The sequence below is a fragment of the Ursus americanus genome, chromosome X, assembly GCF_024610735.1.
Source record: "Ursus americanus isolate L20-20 chromosome X, mUrsAme1.1.p, whole genome shotgun sequence".
Taxonomy (NCBI): domain Eukaryota; kingdom Metazoa; phylum Chordata; class Mammalia; order Carnivora; family Ursidae; genus Ursus; species Ursus americanus.
In genome coordinates this window covers 22373079-22379709 of record NC_142164.1, presented here as the reverse complement: position 1 = coordinate 22379709, position 6631 = coordinate 22373079, and positions in this window count along the sequence as shown.

Sequence of the window (6631 nt, the reverse complement as noted above, 5' to 3'; positions counted from 1 at the left end):
AAGAGAGAAAACAGTGATGGAACCAAAAGCTAATTGTTTGAAAACCATAATAATAAAATTTATGAATCTCTTTCTAGACTGATCAACAATAAATAGATACAAATAGATTAGATAGATATATGATAAAAAACAGATAAGCTGACAGATGATAGATAGATGATAGATAGATACATAGTGAGAAAGAATTCAACTTTACCAAGTACCATTATGAGGAATAAAGAGGGAAAAATGGCTATAAATCCTCCACTCGCTGAAAGGATAACGACACCATTATGAACAAAAATAGGACAATAACTTTAATGAGTTACATGGAATAAATAAATTCTTTGCAAAAATACAACTTACCAAATTTACTTTATATGAAAAATAAAATCTGAGTATCCTCATATATTAAAGACAGTTAATGTTATTAAAAACTTTCACATTAAAAAAACCTCCAGACCCAAATGATCTCACTGGTAACTTCCATCAGATATTTAAAATTGCCATAATACTAATATTATATAAACTTTTTCAGAAAATAGTGGAAGAGTGAATATTTCCTAACAATTTGAGAAGACAAAATTATCCTGACATGAAAATCAGACAAATAAGAGAATGAAAACTGCAGACAAATATCCTCCATGAAGATAACAGTAAAATCCCTTCCTACATTATTAGCTAATGGAATACAAAAATATTTCAAAAAGATAATATATTCCAGACAGTAAGTTTGGCTAAACGTCAAAAGAAAAATATAATTTACCATATTAATAACATCATGGGGTGAAATGATATTTTTTTACTCAAATAATGTTCGAAAAGCATTTGGTAAAATTCAACAGCTAATCATAATAAACTAAAACAAACTAACCAAACACTTTCAACACACGGAAGAGGCTTTCTCAGTCTGCTGATGAGATGAGAAAGGACATCTATAAAAAAAAACCTATGCAGGATTTCAAATTCAATGGTACAGACTGAGTGTTTTTCCTCTAAGATCAGGAACAAGATTGTCTGCTCTCACAATTTCTATTCAGCTTTTTACTGAAGGTCATCCAAGTGCAATAAAGCAAAACAAACAAATAAAGAACATATTGATGGAAAAAAAGGTAAAATTGTGTTTAAGAGATATAATCATGTACACAGAACATCTGAAGAAGTCTACAATAATCTACAAGAGCTATTAAGTACATTTACCAGAACCCAGGATACAAGGCCAATATCAATTTTATTTATATATACTAGGAACAAAATTTAAACAACACAAAATGGTTATATACAATTGAATTAAAGGTATAAGAAAATACCAGAATATGTTTTTAAAATATGTTGACTTATATGACAAAGCCACACAACATTGATGAGAGAAATTTTTAAACAAATTTAAAAAAATGAAAACTTGAACCATTATCATCAATTGGAAGACTCAATATTGAAAAAAAGGGAAGACTCAATGGTGATAAGATATAATTTTTCCCAAACTGATCTATTGATTTAATGCTATCTTGATTAAAACCCCTGCAGACTATCTCTGTAGGAATTTATAAGTGGATTCTAAAAGTTATATAAAAATATTAAAAAACTAGAATAGAAAATGAGTTCTTGAAAATAAAGGTTAATACATGAACCATGTGATTATAAGATTCACTCTAAAATACAGCAATCAAAAAGTGTGTAATTGGAGTAAGAATAAGCATACATATAAATGGGACAGAAAGGAGAGTACAGAAATAAATTTATACATATACAGTTAATGGGTTTTTAATAACAATACCAATGTATTTCAGTGAAGAAGTTATATTTTCAACAAGCTGTCAAGGAGCAACTAAATATCTATTAGGGAGGGGAAAAAAGCCAACTTTTTAATCTTTTCCCCATGTATATACAACTAATTGATTCATGATGAATCATAGAAGTAAAAGTAAAATGTAAAACTGTAGTGTTTATTAGAGAAAACAGGATATAAATATTAACATCCTAGGAGCATGATATTTCTTAGATGGGAAACAATGATCCTAAAATTTAAAAAAATAAATATATAAATTAGACCTCATCAAAATTTAAAATTCTTGCTCTTCGAAGGTCACCATTAAGTGGTTAAAAAGCCATGTGAGGGGCACCTGGGTGGCTCAGTTGGTTAATCCTCTGACTTTTGGCTTGGCTCAGGTCATGATCTCAAGAGTTGTGGGATCAAGCCCTCTGTTGGGCTCCACACTCAGTGGGGATTCTGCTTGAAGATTCTGTCCCTCTGCCCCTCCCCCCCACACACAGTCTCTCTCTCACTTTCTCTAAAATAAATAAATCTTTTAAAAAGGAAAGCCACGTGAAAAATTCTCAACATTATTAGATATTAGCAAATGAAAATTTACATAGTAAAATACCAACTGGAATGGCTAAAATAAATAAGCCTGACAACACAGTTTTGTCTAGAATATAAAGGAATAGAATTCTCAAACATTGCATAATGCCTCCAGGATCTTGAGCTAAGATAGAAGATGAGGCATGTGGGCTGCAAGTACAGCATGTCTGTCTGGTGAGCTTAGGAATCCAGCTTCAGTCGACATGTCTGGGAGGCAGTATGGAGGGTATGAGAAAGGTGTGGACTACAGGCGTGGTGTGACTAAAAATGAAGCAGAAAATCCAAGTACTTTTATATCTATTAAATAAATATATTTGAAATATATTTGTTATCAATAACCTTCCCACAAAGTAAACTTCAGGCCAAGATTATTTTACTCTAAGTGCCATGCATTATAATACAAATTGATACAATTACTTTTTGAGCATTATTTGAGTAAAACATATTATTTCTCTCGATTGTGTTATTAATATGATAAATCATATTTTTCTTGTAACATTAAACCAACTTTATAATCTCAAATATACTATCTTTTAAAAATACTTTTTTGCATTCAATTAGGTAACAATTAAGAAGCCATTTTGCACCTATCTTTATGAGGAATATTTGTCTGTGGTTTTCATTCTCTTATTTGTCTGATTTTATGTCAAGATAATGTTAGGAAATATTCACTTCTCCACTATTTTCTGAAAAAGTTTATGTAATATTGGTATTATGGCCATTTTAAATGTCTGCTGAAAGTTACCAATAAGATCATTTTGGTTTGGAGTTTTATTTGTGTGACACCATATGCCTAGCACAGTGCTGAGTACTTAGTAAATGGTTGCTGACACAATATGACACTTATTATCTTTTTTTAAAAAGATTTTATTTATTTATTCGACAGAGATAGAGACAGCCAGCGAGAGAGGGAACACAAGCAGGGGGAGTGGGAGAGGGAGAAGCAGGCTCATAGCGGAGGAGCCTGATGTGGGGCTCAATCCCAGAACGCCAGGATCACGCCCTGAGCTGAAGGCAGACGCTTAACCGCTGCGCCACCCAGGTGCCCCAGACACTTATTATCTTTAACACCTTCTTCTAACAGCCATGTGTAACTCTTGGAATGTGTTGCTTTGTTTTTTTTAGTTTTTTAAAAAATTTTTATTTAAATTCAATTCAGTTAAGACATAGTGTATTATTAGTTTCAGGGGCAGAAATTAGTGATTCATCACTTGTGTATAACACCCACTGCTCATTACATCAAGTGCCTTCCTTAATGCCCATCACCCAATTACCACATACCCCACCCTCTTACCCTCCAGCCACCCTCAGTTTGTTTCCCATAGTCAAGAGTCTCTCATGGTTTGTCTACCTCTCTGTTTTTATCTCACTTTATTTTTTCCTTCCCTTCCTCTATGTTCATCTGTTTTGTTTCTTAATTTCTACATATGAGTGAAGTCATGTGGTATTTGTCTTTCTCTGACTGACTTATTTCGCTTAGCTTAATACCCTCTAGTTCCATCCACGTCCTTGCAAATGCCAAGATTTCATTCTTTTTGATGGCTGAGTAGTATTCCCCTGTATATCTATACCACCTGTTCTTTATCCATTCATCTGTCAATGCACATCTGGGCTCTTTGTGCACAGTTTGGCTATTGTGGACGTTGCTGCTAGAAACATTGGGGTGCATGTGCCCCTTTGAATCACTATATTTGTATCTTTTGAGTAAATACCTAGTAGTGCAATTGCTGGATTGTAGGGTAGTTCTATTTTTAACTTTTTGTGGAACCTCCATACTGTTTTCCTGAGTGGCTACACCAGGTGCATTACCACCAAAATGTAAGAGGACATCCTCACCAACATCTGTTGTTTCCTGACTTGTTAATTTTAGCCATTCTAACCAGCGTGAGGTGGTATCTTGTTGTGGTTTGATTTGTATTTCCCTGATGATGAGTCATGTTGAACATTTTTTCATGTGCCTGTTAGCCATTTGTATGGCTTCTTTGGAGACATTTCCTAACTGCCCATTTCCTAACTGGATTATTTGTTTTTTGGGTGTTGAGTTTGATAAATTCTTTATAGATTTTGGATACTAGCCCTTTATCTGATATGTCAATTGTGAATATCTTCTCCCAATCCATAGGTTGCCTTTTGTTTTGTTGATTGTTTCCTTTGCTGTGCAAAAACTTTTTATCCTGATGAAGTCCCAATAGTTCATTTTTGTTTTTGTTTCCGTTGCCTTTGAAGATGTGTCTAGCAAGAAGTTTCTGTGGCCAATGGCAAAGAGATTGCTGCCTGTATTCTCCTCTAGGATTTTGAGGGATCCCTGTCTCACTTTTAGGTCTTTCATCCATTTCAATTTTTTTTCATTCTTCTGCCTATGGCTGTGTAATTTTCCAACATCATTTGTTGAAGAGACTGTCTTTTTTTCCGTTGGATATTCTTTCCTGCTTTGTCAAAGATTAGTTGATCATGGAGTTGAGAGTCCATTTCTAGGTTGTCTATTCTGTTCCATTGATCAATTTGTCTGCGTTTGTGCCAGTACCATGCTGTCTTGATTATAGCTTTGTAATATAGCTTGAAGTCTGGAATTGTGATGCTTCCAGCTTTGGTTTTCTTTTTCAACATTACTTTGGCTATTCAGAAGTCCTAAGTGTTTTCTATTGAGAACATCATATAATCTCTGAATAGAAATAGTTTTCCTTTTAAATTCCAATCTGAGTTCTTTTGCTTTCTTATTACCAAATTGTCCTGGCTACAACCTCCAGTACAATATTGAATAGATGTGGAAGAAGATGACATCCTTATCATACTCCTGATTTTAGGAGGAAAGTTTTCAGTCTTTTACCATTGAGTATAATGTTAGCAGTGAATTTTTCATACATGTTATTTATCAGGTTCCGAAGATTCCCTTCTGTTAGTATTTATTGTTTTTATCATAAAGGGATACTGAATTTTGAAAAAATCTGTGTCCTGACTCTATTGCGATGGTTATGTGGTTTTCATTCTTTTTTTACATTGATATGTTGTATTATATTATTTTATTTTCACATATTAAACCAACCTTGCATTGTTTGCATACGACTTGTAAATTGTATATAATCTTCTTAACATATTGCTGGGTTTGATTGCTAGTATTTTATTGAGGATTTTTGCATCTATAAATGTAAGGAATATTAGTCTATAAGTTTAATTTTTTGTGATACTTTTATCTCATTTTGGTATCAGGGTAATACTGACCTCATAGAATAAGTTGAAAAATATTCTTGCCTCTTTTTTTTAAAAGAGTTTCTGAAGGATTGATACTATTTTTTCTTTAAATGTTTAGTAGAATTAACCAGTGACACCATCTAGAACTGCAGTTTTCTTTGTTGGAAGCTTAGTTTTTTCCACTAATTTAATGTCTCTGTTTGTAATAGGTCTTTCCATACTTTTTCTTTTTGAATAATTTTGGTAGTTTTTGACACTCCAGAGATTTATGCATTTCAACTAAATTACCTAGTAAATTGGCATAGAGTTGTTCATAATATTTCTTTATAATCCTTACTGTTTCTGTAAGGTCAGTAGTAATGTTCCCACTTTCATGCCTGATTTTAGCAATTTGAATCTTTTATTTTTTTTGCTTGTTCAGTTTTGCTAAAAGTCTTTTTTTTTTCTTTCCAAAGGAACACTTTGGTTGTATTGATTTTCTCTACTTGGAGAGTTTAATACATTACATTTAATGTAAATATTGGCCAGCTATGCCTTACCTCTGCTTTTTACAACTTGTTTTCACTGTGTCTTATATCATTTTTATTTCTCCTTTCTCCATTAATGCCTAATTTTGTGTTAAATAGATTTTTTTTGGTGTACCACTTTAATTCCCTTGACATTCCTTTAATGATATATTTTTAAATTTATTTTCTTAGTAGTTGCCCAGGGGATTATAATTATCATCGAAGTTAACATCAACCTTGTTTGAATTTATGGCAATTTAATCTCAATAGTATGCAAAACCTTTTATTGTATATGGATTTCAACCTCTCTTTGCCCTTTTACTACCACAAATTACCTTCTTATGCATTGTGTGCCCATCTATATACATTTACATTGTTTTATATAATTGTCTTTTAAATACAAACAGGAGTGTCTGGGTGGCTCAGTGGGTTAAGCATCTGCCTTCAGCTCAGGTCATGATCCCAGGGTCCTGGGATTGGGCCCCACTTCAGGATCTCTGCTCAGTGGGGAGTCTTCTTCTTCTCCCTCTGCCTGCTGCTCCACTACTTGTGCTCTCTCACTCTCTCTCTCTCTCAACCAGTCAAATAAATGAAT